The sequence below is a fragment of the Engystomops pustulosus genome, chromosome 10 (genome assembly GCF_040894005.1).
Source record: "Engystomops pustulosus chromosome 10, aEngPut4.maternal, whole genome shotgun sequence".
Classification (NCBI taxonomy): Eukaryota; Metazoa; Chordata; class Amphibia; order Anura; family Leptodactylidae; genus Engystomops; species Engystomops pustulosus.
The window spans coordinates 20,171,539-20,187,225 of record NC_092420.1 but is presented as its reverse complement, the minus strand read 5'-3'; the positions used below and the strand labels follow the sequence as shown (position 1 = coordinate 20,187,225).

The 15,687-nt window shown below is 39.8% G+C and overlaps 2 long non-coding RNA genes across 5 annotated transcripts in view; one reads left to right on the top strand and one right to left on the bottom strand.

Annotated features, from left to right (window-relative positions):
- The window catches only part of LOC140104930 (uncharacterized), a 122,478-nt gene extending 113,513 nt beyond the window's left edge, over positions 1 to 8,965 (bottom strand). Inside the window, exons 1-4 of one of the 3 annotated variants that reach the window (XR_011850452.1) lie at positions 8,766 to 8,965; positions 5,958 to 6,101; positions 2,982 to 3,069; positions 1,518 to 1,602 (exon numbers count right to left, since the gene is read on the bottom strand). This is a non-coding gene — a long non-coding RNA (uncharacterized lncRNA). Of the gene's footprint in view, positions 1 to 1,517; positions 1,603 to 2,981; positions 3,070 to 5,957; positions 6,102 to 8,765 lie in introns of those variants that run through there. The other 2 variants (XR_011850454.1, XR_011850453.1) reach the window with 2 other exon arrangements.
- A 132-nt stretch (positions 8,966 to 9,097) lies between these two features.
- On the top strand, positions 9,098 to 14,148 carry LOC140104330 (uncharacterized). 2 transcript variants are annotated; one of them, XR_011850292.1, is made up of 4 exons: positions 9,098 to 9,136; positions 9,265 to 9,341; positions 11,126 to 11,201; positions 12,167 to 14,148. It is a non-coding gene; the product is annotated as an uncharacterized lncRNA (long non-coding RNA). The 2 variants fall into 2 exon arrangements; XR_011850291.1 differs by having other exon boundaries at positions 9,107 to 9,341.
- The last annotated feature ends 1,539 nt before the right edge of the window (positions 14,149 to 15,687 follow it).

Here is a 15,687-nt window from a genome sequence, read left to right as displayed (position 1 = left end):
AGGTTAACACCAGATCATGGTCATGTGATCTCACACAGGTGCACGGCTTATTGTGACACTTACTAGCAAGCCATGTACCTGTGTGACATCACATGACCAGGGATATAACAAGCTGTGCACCTGTGTGACATCACATGACCAGGGATATAACAAGCTGTGCACCTGTGTGACATCACATGACCAGGGATATAACAAGCTGTGCACCTGTGTGACATCACATGACCAGGGATATAACAAGCTGTGCACCTGTGTGACATCACATGACCAGGGATATAACAAGCTGTGCACCTGTGTGACATCACATGACCAGGGATATAGTGAGCCGTGATCTCTCATCTCTAATTCCTGCCATGTACTTTCCCCGTCTGGTCACCAGGGCAGATCTACTGGGAGAGATCTGTGTAAGTGTATACTATGTGTGAGTATACTAATATGTATATTTTCTGAGGGGGTAGAAGACCCCAATACAAAAGTCTGCTATGGGGCCCTGACTCTCCTGGTTATACCTCTGCACCCCTCCTATCTCCAAAAAAATCTAGTGCCACAAATTTAGGACACTCGACACGCTTGAATCTTTGTCACTGTATATATATATTATACATTCATCATCCATTCATGGACGATAAATAACATTTTGTGGGCCAACCACTTAAGAGTTTTTCCTGAAAAACGACCAATGGCTAAACTATAGGATGGCCTGATATTACAGGCAGTCCCCAGGTTACATACGAGATAGGTCCCTTGGGTTCGTCCTTAAGTTGAATTTGTATATAAATCAGAACTGTATATTTTATAATTGTAGATCCAGTAGATCCTTTTTTTTGCCCCAGTGACAAATGGATTTTCAACATTTTTTGCTGTAATTGGACCAAGGATTATCAATAAAGCTTCATAACAGACACCTTATAGCTGATCATTGCAGCCGGGACTAAAGCATCCAGAGATCTTCACCAGAGGTCACAGTGGGCAGAGAGGTCCGTCTATAAGTACGAGTCATCTGTAAGTAGGGGACTGCCCTGTATCAGATGAGTGGGTGTCTGACCTTCGGACCTCCACCTATCCTCCCCTGTCTCTGATAAGTGGACGGTCCCAAGATCGAGATCATTATCCAGAAAAACCTCTTATTATCTCAGTTTAATACGTTGTGGCAAAACTTTCTGTCAATCCTTTGTTCTTTTCCACTTTCTGTTCACCCAAGCGAATAAAAGAATATATTTCTGGTAAAATATGACTTCACTGATGTCTTGTTTTGGAGATGTTCCATATCTGCTCTTTCTCAAGTTAAAATGATTTCTTACGTTGGGGTGAAAACGAGCAAACCAAAAAGAATTTAAGTGGTCCAATTATATTCCACAAGTGAAGAAGTCACAGATGTGGAATGGCTCGGGCCATTTACTGCTGTCAGAGGTGAACGGGGTAATAATTAAAATTTAATATTTCTAAGTATACAGAATCATATTTATTAAGATAACTTATTCTCTGTAACTGCCGACACGAAACGACAGAATAGGTCAGAAATCTCGGAAGGCTTTGAAGAGTTTTTTTTTTCTTTTTCGTTTTTCTTTTTATTCTTGATTCTACTCAAAATCTTTTTCTTTTTTACTTTAGAGCATTTAAAGAAAAACATGAAGAGAAGAACATCACAGAGCTTGACAATCACCTTTACTTCTCTTATTCACTAAATTATGTTCCTTAAAAGTTGCTAAAATACTTAAGGTAAAATGTAATTTTAAAGACATTGAGGTCCTGTTCACTCCAAGGGTCCCAGATAAATCATTGGCATTGATTTCAACTACCAATATGCTAATTAGGTTATCTACTGTCAGATGGGAGGTGCTAGACTTTTTGTACACAGAAATAATGGCTTTCTTTCTGTTTTTCTTTCATTATCTTTTCCTTAAAGGGGTTGTCCACTTTCAGCAAATAATTGATAAGGTTTGTGTAAGCAAAAATTATACAATTTTCCTATATACTTTCTGTATCAATTTCTCACAGCTTTCTAGATCTCTGCTTGCTGTGCTTCTATAGAAAGCTTCTATGTTTACTTCCAGTGGATAGATATCTGTCCATGGTCATGTGATGGATATGTAGGTGCAGGTTGTTATCATAGAGGGGTATCAAAGTTGAATAGCCAAGAGAAAAATAAGGAAAGGGAGGGAGGAGAAAGGAGAGAGCGGGGGCGCTCGATGTGTAGAGTTTCCTCAGTAATAATGGTTTAGTGCCTGAGCAAAGTGTGCACTCACCTTCTTATGTTGTGCTAATGGCACAACACATATCATCGTACATCGGGTGGAACGGGGTGCAGCCTTCAGGGAATAGATTCAGCGGTGGTACCGATGAAAAAAATGGCAGTATCAAAGTTGAGTGATACTATTGGCTCATGCACCCACATGTCCATCACATGACCATGGACAGATTTCTATACACTGGATGTAAACTTAGAAGTTTTCTATAATAGGACAGAAAGCAGAGATTTACAAATCTGTGAGGAATTGATACAGAAAGTATATTTTTGCACAAAGAAAATTGTAAAAGTTTTTTCTATTTTATCCATTTTTTTACTCAAGTAAATACAGGTAAATTTAGTGTTTTTAGGGTGACCGCATTCCAAGATCCACAACTTTTTATTTTGTGTGGCGCTCCAGTTTCCCTGTAGAATGAGTTGACATTTTTATGGTACAGTTCTTTGGATACTATTGAGTTATGAATAATAATAATAATAATAATAATAATAATAATACTGATAATAATAATAATAATAATAATAATAATAATAATAATAATAATAATAATAATGATAATAATAATAATAATAATATGAATTTCTTTTTATTAATGCACCCTATGAAAAAAAAATTCTATGTCTGGATTTTGAAAATGTTTTTTTCTATTTGCTTTTTGTTTTGATAAAACTTCAAAAAAAGTTATCAAAATGGGTATATAAACTCCTGTACATGTAAAGTTAAGACATGTAAACCAACCTGGACCTGGAAGTTCTGCTGGAAGGAAGCTGATCAGGGGGTCTTGTAATTCTCCATTTTGTATATCTTTATGAATACTGTTCTGGGACTAGGGGAGAAATGGTAATCACTATGTATTTTTTTTTGTTTTATGTTCTTTGATTGTTATGTCCCATATTTCTTCTCCCCCCTTCCTCAGGGTGGGCCTTAGTATCATTTCAAAGTTTTCCGAAGGTACAATTTATTATTGACTTTTATTTAATTCATGGTGTATGATCTTATACTCTTATCAGGGGGAGGTTTGTGGTAGATCGTGGCTACCATACTAACCACTTTTATATTCACTTTGCAGGGAGAATCACTATATTCATTTATAATAAGGACAACATCTTGGTTGAACTTGATGGACATGCTTCTTTTTTTAACTGTATAAACTATGTAGCATCAGACTGTAGTTACTGTATCTTTTGATTCACTTTCAATTATGTGGCCCTTTGATTGGTTTCCGGACTTGTTTTTTCACACAAATTTACGAGCCAAGTAATAATAGTAAATCCTTTATGTATATAGCGCACACAGATTACGCAGCGCTGCACAGAGCTTGTCAAATCAGTCCCTGTCCCCAATTGGGCTCACAATCTAATCAACCTACGGGTGTGTTTTAGAGTGAGAGAGGAAACCCACGCAAACACGGAGAGAACATACAAACTCTTTGCAGATGTTGACCAAGATGGGACTTGAACCCAGGACCCCAGCACTGCAAGGCTGTAATTCTAACCACTGAGCCACCGTGCTGCCTGAGCCTTTTCAAATATAGCTCCTCGTCATCAGTGGGGTAACTAGAAGCTGATGGGCCCAATTCAAAGTCTGTGCCCGGCCCCCGAATATAATGTATGGTTTATAATAATAGTCTTCTCATATGGGGAAAATGACACCATAAGGGTCCCCTAAACCTCCTGGGCCCTGGTGGGACCGCAACCTCTGCACCCCCTCAATTTACACCCCTGCTCGCCATGAATTATGCTTATTGGGCAGCATGTTATTGGGCAGCAGTGGGTAGCACTACAACCTTGCAGCTCTGGGGTCCTAGGTTCAAGTCCCATTCAGATCAACATCTCCAAAGAGTTTGTATGTTCTCTCTGTATTCGTATGGGGGTTCTCCAGTTTCCTCCAAAACATACTGGTAGGTTGATTAGATTGCGAGCCCCATTGGGGACAGGGACTGATTTGGCAAGCTCTGTGTAGAGCTGTAAGAGCTATGTGTGCGCTATATAAATAAAGGACTTATTATTATTATTCCTGGAATACCCCTTTCACTGTACTTTTACCCTAGACCACCAGGGGTGCTACCATTATCCCCTTTACCTCCCTAGGCCACCAAAGATGTCACTCTAAACACTTTCAATCCATAACACTGAAACACTTTTACTACCCCAGAACACAAGGGATATCAGTAAATCACAACCTGTTTTCTACCTCTTCATTATAAGAGGGAATTTAAGTTACAATTCTGAACACTCATCTCCGGTCGGTGCGATGTGTTGGATGTGTTTCTAGTGTAAGAGGTGTCTCTCTCCCTAGAAAGTGCACCATATTTTGCAGTACTTAGCACTAGAACGAGCGGGGTCCATTAAGTCAGGATAATAATGTTACATTAGCAGTGCGGAGAAAGCTCGGGTAATTATGTTCTATAACAACAACAGTAATTGAGCTGTTTGCCTCTGGCTTTCTGTTACTTTGTTTCAGGATAATAGGGTTGTCTCCAAAAAACAGAGAACTTCATCTGCAAAATAATGTAACATTGAGGTCATAGTCCTGCCCTGATAAAGTCAGGATTTCCAGGTTATTACTTTGAAAAATAGTTAGAAGTTAACTGTGATCACACAGCACAAACCAGTACTAAATATTAGATTTTTGTTCTCTTTTTATTTTTAAATGCATTTCAAATGTTAAAGGGATATTCTAATGTTAAATGGATGGTACCATCCATTTTGAACATACAAAGCTGCAGGCAGGGTTAGGTATTGTTGCTGGAGATATGTGTTATTGTAAATTTGTTTGTGTGTTGTTAGTATCAGCAGAATTGAGAAAATGTATATTATATTCCGAGATTGTAGCTGGACTTGGAGCACTGGGGGCTGTCCTTAGATCTCTGCATTTAAACTGCCCATCAGCTCCTCCCACTGTAATATCTAATCAGGAGCCTGCTACAGCTCAGTTCAAGGGGAGGAATACATCCCAGAACCCCAAGTCTAGCTGCAACCTTGGAATATAAATCCTTTTTTTTAAGTCCTACTGCTACTTACTACTCACGGAGTTATGTTTACACTGATCTGCATGGACCTTACACCATCTACATCTTTCTATGGTCACAACTGACGTCAGTTTTCTCATTAGTGATCTTATTGCTGTCAATGTCACACCCTAAAGTGTTTTACTATTAGATTTAATCTTCATTAGGGATGAGCGGACCACGGTGTTGGGACCCGTGACAATCATTGCAGGTTGGGTCTCAAAAGATGGACTTTAGCTACAAATTCAGGATGAGGCTGTGTGTCCGTGCTCCGCAATTGAGACCGTCACCAATCGCAGGTGTTAAATTCCCCCTGTAAGGCTACATTCACATGAATATGTAGGGGAAATATATACAGCCGATGTATATATGCTGTATATACATCTCCCCTACAAGGCAATGGGCACACGGCACCCTCTGGAATCGGTACGGGGCAGCACATGTGTGCCACCGTAACGTTCCGTAGCCGGGAGAAAGATAGGACATGTCCTATCTTTGGAAGGAATATGGCGCAGTGCTCCATATATTACTATGGAGAGGGGCGGGGTCCCCAGCAACAATCCAGAGGAAAATGGCATTGCACACACGCCACCTGTATTTAAATAACAACGTTGAGGCTTTGAAATATTTAAAGAGTTAACACATGCGATCGGTAATGGTACTAGTACCGGTGTTAACCTATTGAACTGCGGATGAGTTCTTACCCACAATTGATGCCAAAAATGATTGGAGGTGCTACCTGCGGTGTTCAAGTTCAGGTCCAGTTACTTAAAAAAAACTTCCTCGTCTTATGATGAACAAAGTCGGATTAATCTTCCACAAATTCCATCGCAATTTCCTGCTGCAAACTATGAAAATGGCAAATTAGAAGGCGCTCATATATCACAGGAATTTGAATAAATAATTATCGTTACATTCCGCATATAAATGACAGGGGAGGCATCTGCCGAGCTATTTCCTTATCCAGTGTTTTTCTTCCTCACCAATGCAATGAGATGCAAATTGAAATGACAACAAAATTACAATGCAGTTATCAACACGCTAACAAGAAAAACACGGACTACATGACATGTGTCTGTGGAGGGAGGTAAATGATGGGAATGCAGAACTGTAAACACTCAGGCGGAACTGTGCAAAAGTTTTAGGCAGGTGCAGGGAAAAAATGTGAGTGTTTTGATTTATTAATACATAAAGTCGATCTAAATGAACAAATTATTTCTAAATAAGATCCATATTTGGTGTGACCTCCCTTCAGTTCTTCTAAATACACTTGAACACAGTTTTTGAAGGAAGTCGGCAGGAAGGTTGTTCCTAACATCTTAGTGGACAGAGTGTAGATCTTCTGTGGATGTAGGTTTGCTCGGATTCGTTCTGTCTGTTCATGTGATCCCAGACAGACTGGATGTAGGTGAGATCAGGGCAATGTGAAGGACCATAACCTTACAGCCAGGACTTTTTTATGTCTTTTTACGGAAGATACAGTAGTTATGAAACATATCTGCTGTAAGTTTGGGGACCTTTGCCCTGCTACACAACACAATGAAACAGGAAGCCGATAGTTTTCTATTTTCTGTGTAATTATCTGATCAGTTTGTGTCAGCTGCCATTCAAATGCAGTAACTGGGTTTGGCCACTACACAGTGAGCGGCACTGTCTCTTTCCTGTTTCATTCTCATCAGCTGCTTATCCATGGGGGTTCCTGGTGTTGGACGATCACCAATCTGACATTGAACCTTTTTATGACAAAGTTATGCATTTCTAAATATTTTACACTCACCCTTGTGTCTCCAACGTCATATTAAAATAAGCTGAGTCCCTTTTTGCTTCAGATGAGTTTATTTTGAAGGCTGGAAATGGATTGTAATTTAAAGAATATCTACCATCAAAATCCATCATGATAAACCAGGCACCGTGATGTGGTAATCTTTTTCTAATTTGTTACCCATGGCCTCCTTCCTTCCGAAATCAATTTTTAAAATTATGCTAATTAATCTTAAGAACTATGGTGGGTGTTTCAAGTGTCCCTCAGTGCTTTAGCTTCACAGGTTGTTACAATGAACAAAGTTGGTCTCCCCCCACCTGCACTTCCTGCTGCTGCTCAATAACACAGGAAGGAGGGAGACAGGGAGGGGAGGGCGAGTATTATATTAAAATTATGAACTTAATCTTTCAAGATAGTTAAAGACATTGGAAGGACCTTGCTTCCCCAACTATAGGGGAGAATTATCTCTGCATATGATAAAGCCCCGCCGCCTGCCATATATAATGGGGATTATATGTCATGATGTATATTGCTGGCCATGCTGTGCTGGCAGACAAAACTACGCCAAGTCTAACCTGCTGTAGCTTTGGGTAAAACTGCAAGTTTTTTTAAAAAGTGCACAGGCATTTGGAAGGAAAGCCCTGTGCCGACCCACACTGGAGGCGGATGTGTCCCTTCACGCCCCCTTCATGCCCACATGGTGGGGAGAAAAATCATAATTTCTTGTACTGCACAATTGTGATTATTCCCATTTTCTGGGGTAGAAGCACTAATAAATCTTCCCCTCTGTCTTTATCTGCCTATATCTCTGGTTCTATACCATGAAGAACTACAATGTGGTTCTGTGTGCAATTTGAAAACTACTAGGTGCTAGGTACTGTAGAACCCAACATATGGACTTCTGCAGTGATGCTCCCATTCCAGCCTATAAATGTGTCTCATCTCAGGTAATTTGCATACTGGGTGGGAACAGAGGTAAATGGGGCAGAACAGGGGATGTTCTAAAGAGGATAATTCATGCTGGTAGTTTAGAGGGGTAAAAGATGTTGACAGGTTCCTATTAAGGACAACAAAATTTTACCAGCTTTGTTACCTTAATGATGACCACTGCTCCAGTTAGAGGTAGAAAATCTGACATCCCATAGACAGGGAATGATGCGGCAGTGGTCATGTTTCTTGTAAATGGAGAACTGCAAACCCATTCTCACAATAAGTTGAACCCCCAAAGATGTCCCACCCCACAGATCAGCAATATAAACCACTGCTTTGATAACTTTAAAACGTTGGTCAACCCCTTTAACCTCAACAAACTGAGCCTTATATCTACAAAAGGGCTGAGTGACATCCATAACTTGGAGTCTCAACACACGGCCAGGGATTTCTTACAATAGGTGTCCTCACAAGATAAACATGGTATAAAATAGAGTATAGATGAAGAGACCCATTCAGGTTTGGGTTTGTTGACTTTGGTCAAACTTTAAACAAAACCAGGGGGTCTGTTTGCGCCAATCTTACAGTATGGTGAACTGCCTACTGAGCTGTGTGTGTCACTACCATACTGCTACAGATCACGCGGAATCAATCCCATACAGACTCCTGGATGTTGTGGGTGCCGCAGACACCCACGGTAGCTGCCATTGTTGTGTCCGTAATGTCATCGGGGAGCAACGAACCTACGGTCAACAGCTAGCGAGCGGCATTTAAACAGTTGGCACCCATGATTGGTACCAGCACTTATCATGGCCGTTACCGGTGGATGTTGATCCCGCTCTCCATAACTGAACTTTTGGCTGGAGTCTGGGTTTCGGGATCCGGTCAGCCCTTCGAGCTGTAAAAGTAGCTATATTTATATCCAAAATAATTCCAATTACAGTTTTTCTTCTAGATACATGAATGACAGCAGAAAGGTCTGTGCTGTATTTTCTGAGCATAATAAGAGAAAGACATGTAGACACACAGAAGCTCGGAACATCCAGACATGTCATTACAACTGTTGCCTGGTAACTGACTCTCTTTCAGGTCTGTATGACCAAGCGACAAGGAGAAATCTCTATTGTGTAACTTACATTTCAAAACTCACATTCTGCTTTAATGGTTCATATTTGCCTCACTATGAAAAAGGTGAGCCCCTAATAGCGTGATCACTCCATTTAGTCAGATTCTTCTACACTTTACCATTTTCCCCCCGTGTTATTAAAGGGAAGAGAAAAGCTAAAGAATTAAATATGAATTTATCTCCTTGACAACAGAGGTCAAACAGAAACTCACCAGAAGATATGGAAAAGTTTCTGAAAGAAGAGATACAATGTTCCCGGTACATTCTCTCGTAAGTGCAATTTCCGAGGATAATCATGCAGATTGGCCGTACTGTTCCACAACGTGTAGATGTAATTCTTATAAATGTATATATTATGTGTAGATAAAGAGGTTTTAGACGCACACTTTAGAAACCGTCCATAATTTTCTTCGAACATAAAGCTGTTTTCATAGCAATTTTATAAAATTATTGTCAAATTCAAATTCCAGATTGATTGAATAGACGTAATAGGGGGAACGTGGGGGATTTTATTCATGGAAAGATGATAGATTTGTATTGCTGTCTCTGACACTGAATTTAAAATCCCATAAAGAATGGATCCCGCAAGTGCTATTGGCTAACGTTACACTCAAAATTTCTAAACACAAAACATACAAAAAAAAATCCAAAAAATCCCTTCTAGATGTACCGACTTCGTACGATAGGGTAGAAAAGAAGTTAAGTACCTTATATACTCGAGTATAAGCCTAGTTTTTCAGCACAAAAAAATGTGCTGAAAACCCAAACTCGGCTTATACTCGAGTAAACAATATATAGGTTTTACCGGGTTTTTGTGGTAAAATTAGGGGCCTCGGCTTATACTTGGGTCGGCTTATACTCAAGTATATACGATAAGTGAAAGTAAAATATCAGAATCTCAAAAAATTGGAGTGTCTTGAAGGAATAACCACAATCCAACTTTTTACTAAAATATTTGGCACAGCCAAATACAAAAATAAACCAGAATCTCTTATAGGTCCATAAAAACATTAGAAAAACCTCACCACGTAATAGCAGTTTTAAATGTTGATGGAGTCCTTGATAGCATGGAATGAAATTTGGGGCGTTCCAAGTACGATAGATGGATGCAATGAGAGTAAATCCAGCACAGGATGGGAAGAAAAAAGAGATTTAAAATCCCAAAATTTTAGTCCATAGCATTAAAAAATCCATGTGCACATGAAAAAAGAAAAATATTAATAGAGCACATCTGTCAATGCGTTTCGAACTCTTAGTTCTTAATCATAACAGCATTTTATAGGTCCACATTCAGATGATCAATCAGCTAAAGGGTGTACAAAGATGTGGTGAGAAGTAGTGGATTATAATATGTGGTAGCCCAGGACCCAAGCCTTCTAGGGGCCCATGGCTACCAAAACACCCACCAAAATTTATATTGAGAAGGACCTTCACCCATGAAATCCTCCTACATATTTTCATGCTTTCAATACAAAAGAGCCATTTTAGGACCTTTGAAGCAGATTGAATGCAGACAGAATTTTGACTTGAGCTACAATTATAAGATATACTTGTTCTGACTTAAATACAAATAATTCAAATTAAGGACATATTTTTCTCCCTTCCTTGGGCTCTTTTTGGGCCTAGTAAATATTTTGTTTGCTCGTCATTTGTCTTTGTAGTCTCCACTCTTTGTTAAATGCAGGGTTTTTTGAGACTCTCTAGGCGCAGATTTTTAATTTTTTTTTTCTGCAACTCATTCCATTGTCTTTTCCTACTCATGTTCAGAACTGGAGTATTTTTGCACAATTATTTACCCCTTGAGGCACAAATCATTTAAAAAGCATGTGCAAACATCTGGAAGCAGGAGAAATACAAAGACAAATAAGGCACAAACCAGATTTACTGCTACATGGCGAACTCCATCACACTGCTGGAAAAAAACCACAAAAATTAAGCAAATGTGCTAAGAAGACACTAAAATATAACCAAAAACAAAAATACGCCCAACTAAGATAAATCTTCTCCAGGTTGTTTGGTAGCAGTAACCGGTCACTAATTCATATCCGATCCAGGTAGACCTGGAGTTGAGGTGTCATCAGTTCAACCACATTCAACTTTCAATTCAGTTCAAAGTCCTGGGACCTCAAGGTAAGACAAGGCCTATTTTTTCGGAATTGCTAGTTTCAGATAAGTTCATATAACTTTAAGATACTTTTTTGTTGATTGGTATCAACTAGAAGCAAAATTGAGGTTTTTGAATTCTTTTCAATCAGTATTATTGGTAATTACAAACATTTTCAGACATATTGGGGTGTTATTTGCTTCCAAATAATAATTATTTGATTGATGCCGAAAAAGCCTCAGAAATACAATTATAAATCTCCACCAATAACTACGTCAGAAGTCTACACATTGGAGATAAAGTATGTGGTCGTAGAAGAAGGACGAGTAAAGATTAACCTTTGATTCCATTTACTATTTAGAAATTATACAAAAAAATTGCACTACATATAGGATAGAAGATTCCATCTGTTCCTTGCATAAACATCAAACTTTTCATTAAATACACACAGAAGATTAATGCTACAATCACTAAATCCAGTCATTCACATTTAGGTTAAATCCTCCTCGTAGAAATCTGTGGTTTGAGGAAAAGGCTTGAATAGTCGATACTGTACAATTCATCGGGGAATCTAACAAATCTGGTGACAGACATCTGCTGTAGTTGTTAAAATAGGAGTAAAATACCAACAGCAACATCAGATGTGCCTAACAGAGATGTATCGACAAACCGATATGTTATGAGAACAAAGTATATTATGCCAAATGACTTCAGCATTGGAAATGTTGTAGGCAAGTTCATCCAGTCAGTCCAGAGAAGATGTCATGGTACCAGAGCTCGTAGAGTTCAAATAGTTCTAGCATAAGGCTGAGGAGGGTGTACTAGGCCCTTATATTCTAGGACCATATCACCAATGTGCCATTTGATGTTTTGCTGAAGAGTTAGTCACCACTTTGATTAACTTAGTTAATATGGGGTTTGTACGAGGGTAAGACTTCTGATGTCATCATTTACAAACCTTTGTAACTACCATTATTTCCTTGCTTCACAGGATGTTTCAAGATTGTGGGGATTCTGTGTTTGGACCTGGACTTCTTGACACTTTTCTGATCTGAATACCCTTCTACTGGCCTTGATCCTTGACCTTGCTTTCCGCATCCCATTTCTAGGCCAAGTTATAACTAGGATATAGGGGCTCATTTACTAAAGGCTCCGCAGCCGCACTTTCGACGAGTTGCCCGAAATTTTCCGTTTTGCGCCAAATTCCGCCGCAATCGCGACACGACAGAAATCGTGGGGCGTGGCCGTCGGAAAACCTGACAGATTCGGAAAAACCGCGGAATTTTAAAAACAAATTGTGTCACAAAATCAATCACTCACATGCACCAGGAATAGATGGTGAACTCCGGTGGACCTCGACGCAGCAACGACACCTGGTGGACATCGGGTGCACGACCTTAGTGAATTGCCGGAAAACCCGAATCCTTGTCGGAGAACGCGCCGCTGGATCATGACAGGATCGGGTAAGTAAATGTGCCCCATAATCTCCAATCTGACAAAGATGGTTACCTGCAACCATCTACGGGGGATTATTCTGACTACCAAAAAAGTCCTGGGACTATAGGAGGACTTTGCATGTTCTTTCTTGCGGTAAGGCTAATGGCCCTCCTCCCCTACCGCTATTTCCACCTCTTTTTATTTTTACCCCGCTGTCCTCCTTTGTTGTACCGTGTGAGGTTTTGGGTTTATCTGGAGACTTCATAATGTGTTCCTGCTCTGAACACTCGTTTCCATGATTGTGTCAACTTCTCTATAGGCCTGTATGGTCAATTATTCTCATTTTGTTTTGTTGTTATATAAAACTGAAAAAATAAAGAATAACTGGGCATGATGGGTAAGCCAACGCCAACCCAAAGAAGATCAGCTTTCCTGGCTGTCACATGTCTCCTTATACCTAAGTGCAGCTTCGGTCTTCCTTTGAGGTTCAGTTCACATGTAACCTATGGACCTCCTGGGTCCTCTGGTGGAAATCTTTTCTTTTTGACATATATTACACTAAAACTACTATATGATTTAGGAAACAGAGAAAATTATCTAAAAATACCTAAAATTGATTTTTATGAATACAGGTACCTGCAAACAGACATGAAGCTGCAAAAATATTGAGACAAAGACAAAAAAATAAATTTATATACAAATATAACAAATGGAGATACTTTAGTTTGTACAAACAGAAAAATTCTCCATATTTTCCCGTTTTATTACAGTTTACCTATTTAAATTTACAAATGAGTTACACATCATATTATGAATATTCATAGTAGCAATATGTTTAAACACTGAATCCTTAAGTCAGTAATTCCCACAAGTGATTATTACTTCTCCAAAATATATGTATGTGTTCTCCAGACGCCACAATGTTGTTTATAGTAAAACAGCACATGTAATGTGAGTGCAGAACCACAGAGCTGATGCTTCTGACTATGGTCTTTCTGCTATGATACTGGATTTACTGCATGTACCTTTAGGAGAATGTTATCGGGATTGTCTCTGGATTGTGTCTGGTCATGTGATGTCACATAGGTGCAGGGCTCGTTATATACCTGGTCATGTGATGTCCCGTAGGTGCACAGCTCATTATATCTCTGGTCATGTGATGTCACACAGGTGCACAGCTCATTATATCTCTGGTCATGTGATGTCACACAGGTGCACAGCTCGTTATATCCCTGGTCATGTGATGTCACACAGATGCACAGCTCATTATATCACTGGTCATGTCATGCCATACATGTGCACAGCTCATTATATCTCTGGTCATATGATGTCACACAGGTATAAATATCCATTACACAAACAATATCAATTCTTTACTGGAAGTGGAGAACCCTTTTAAATGATGTCCTTCCGTAGCAATTCCATGTTTGATCTTGGATCTCCAAATGTTCTCTGGGTCTCCCCGCTACCCTTTCTACACAATTTCTACCAGAAACTGTCATGTTAAGTGTTAAAATTGCTCATAATATAATGAATTCTGTATTATAAATTGCATACTGGCTTCTTGGTGCAATTTGAGCCAGAGTTTCGTGAATAAAGCTCAGGAAATCTCGTCTCATACATGAACCTGAGTTTGTGTCTTCTTGGTCTTCCTGAAACAATGGTAGATGTGATGGATGTCATTACACTGACATTCATATACAGATGAAAAGTGCCAACCACTCAACAGCCCATAACTAGAAATGAGTAGAACTAAAGAAATTTTGCTTAGTCAGCATTTTTCTATAAGTCACCCATATAAGACAAAGGAGGTTGGAAAGGGATAAGCTTATTAGGCTCATTTGTCTCGATGTTTGATATACAGCCCTATAATGGTCAAATCATCCATCAAAATGTTGGCGTAGTATATTTTCATAGTATACGTAGGGTTAAAACTGTATCTAGCAGGGTGCAATAAGATTTTGAAGAATGGCTGTGTCATAAATGTCCATCAGCGTGGTGTACAGTAAGCGAGTATAACATTGCTTTCACCTTTACAGCCGCGGAGTCATTGACAGAGTATAATAGTACATGCTGTAAGGTCATATAGCCCTGAGCAAGAATTATTACCATGGTCCACAGTCTCCAACAAGGTTACGGTGCTGTTTGAGTGCTGGAATTGTAATTGGAAAATGTTAGGTTAATGCAGGATGTAATCTGCCAGGACGACAAATTTCTGATTTCTGATAAGTAGAGAAAAATAAAGTTGTGACTCTGTGGCAATAATTAAGATTAAGGTCTGGCAATATGATGACTTCATGTTAACGGTCAACAATTTACACGGTATGGGGGTCTCTCCAATGTCTTACCGGATGTCAGACATGAGAAGCATTGCTGGACTGGCCCATCAGAAAAACACAAGATCCTGCAGTGGGCCCAGGGTCTACCTCAATACTGGTTTAACTCCCATGATAGTCAGCTCTGAACTTCTCCCACCTGGCAGTGGACCGGTCAGCCGTGCTCAGAGTGCCCAAGGCAAAGTCATATACTTGCAGAGAAGAAAACAGAAGAAAACTTAAGCGCAGACTCCTTGGTCATGTAAAAACATTTTTTTTTTAATCAACAAACAGCATGGACGAACATCGGGTAAACACAATGGGGGTCATTTACTAAGGGCCCGAATCGCATATGCGCCGATTTTCCCTGAATTGTCCCAGGTTTTTGATGCACGCGATCGGATTGGGGGTGCATGGATCGGATCGGCGGGCAAGGCCGGCGGAAAACCCGACGGATTCAGAAAAACTGCCATATTTTTTTAAAAAAGTGTCGCTTGACACGCACTTACCTGCACCCAGGATAGTGAACTTCTGAACAGCGGACTTCAGCGCAGCAGCGACACCTGGTGTACATTGGGCGCACTACCTTAGTGAATCCCGGCCGGACCGAATCAGTGTCGGAGAACCCGCCGCTGAATCGCGACTGGACCAGGTAAGTAAATGTGCCCTAATAGGTTGTGATCTACGCGTTTGATCAAGACTAAGGCTTTTCAGCCGAAACGCGTGGATCAGAACCTATTGGGGGTCTTTTGAAAATTGA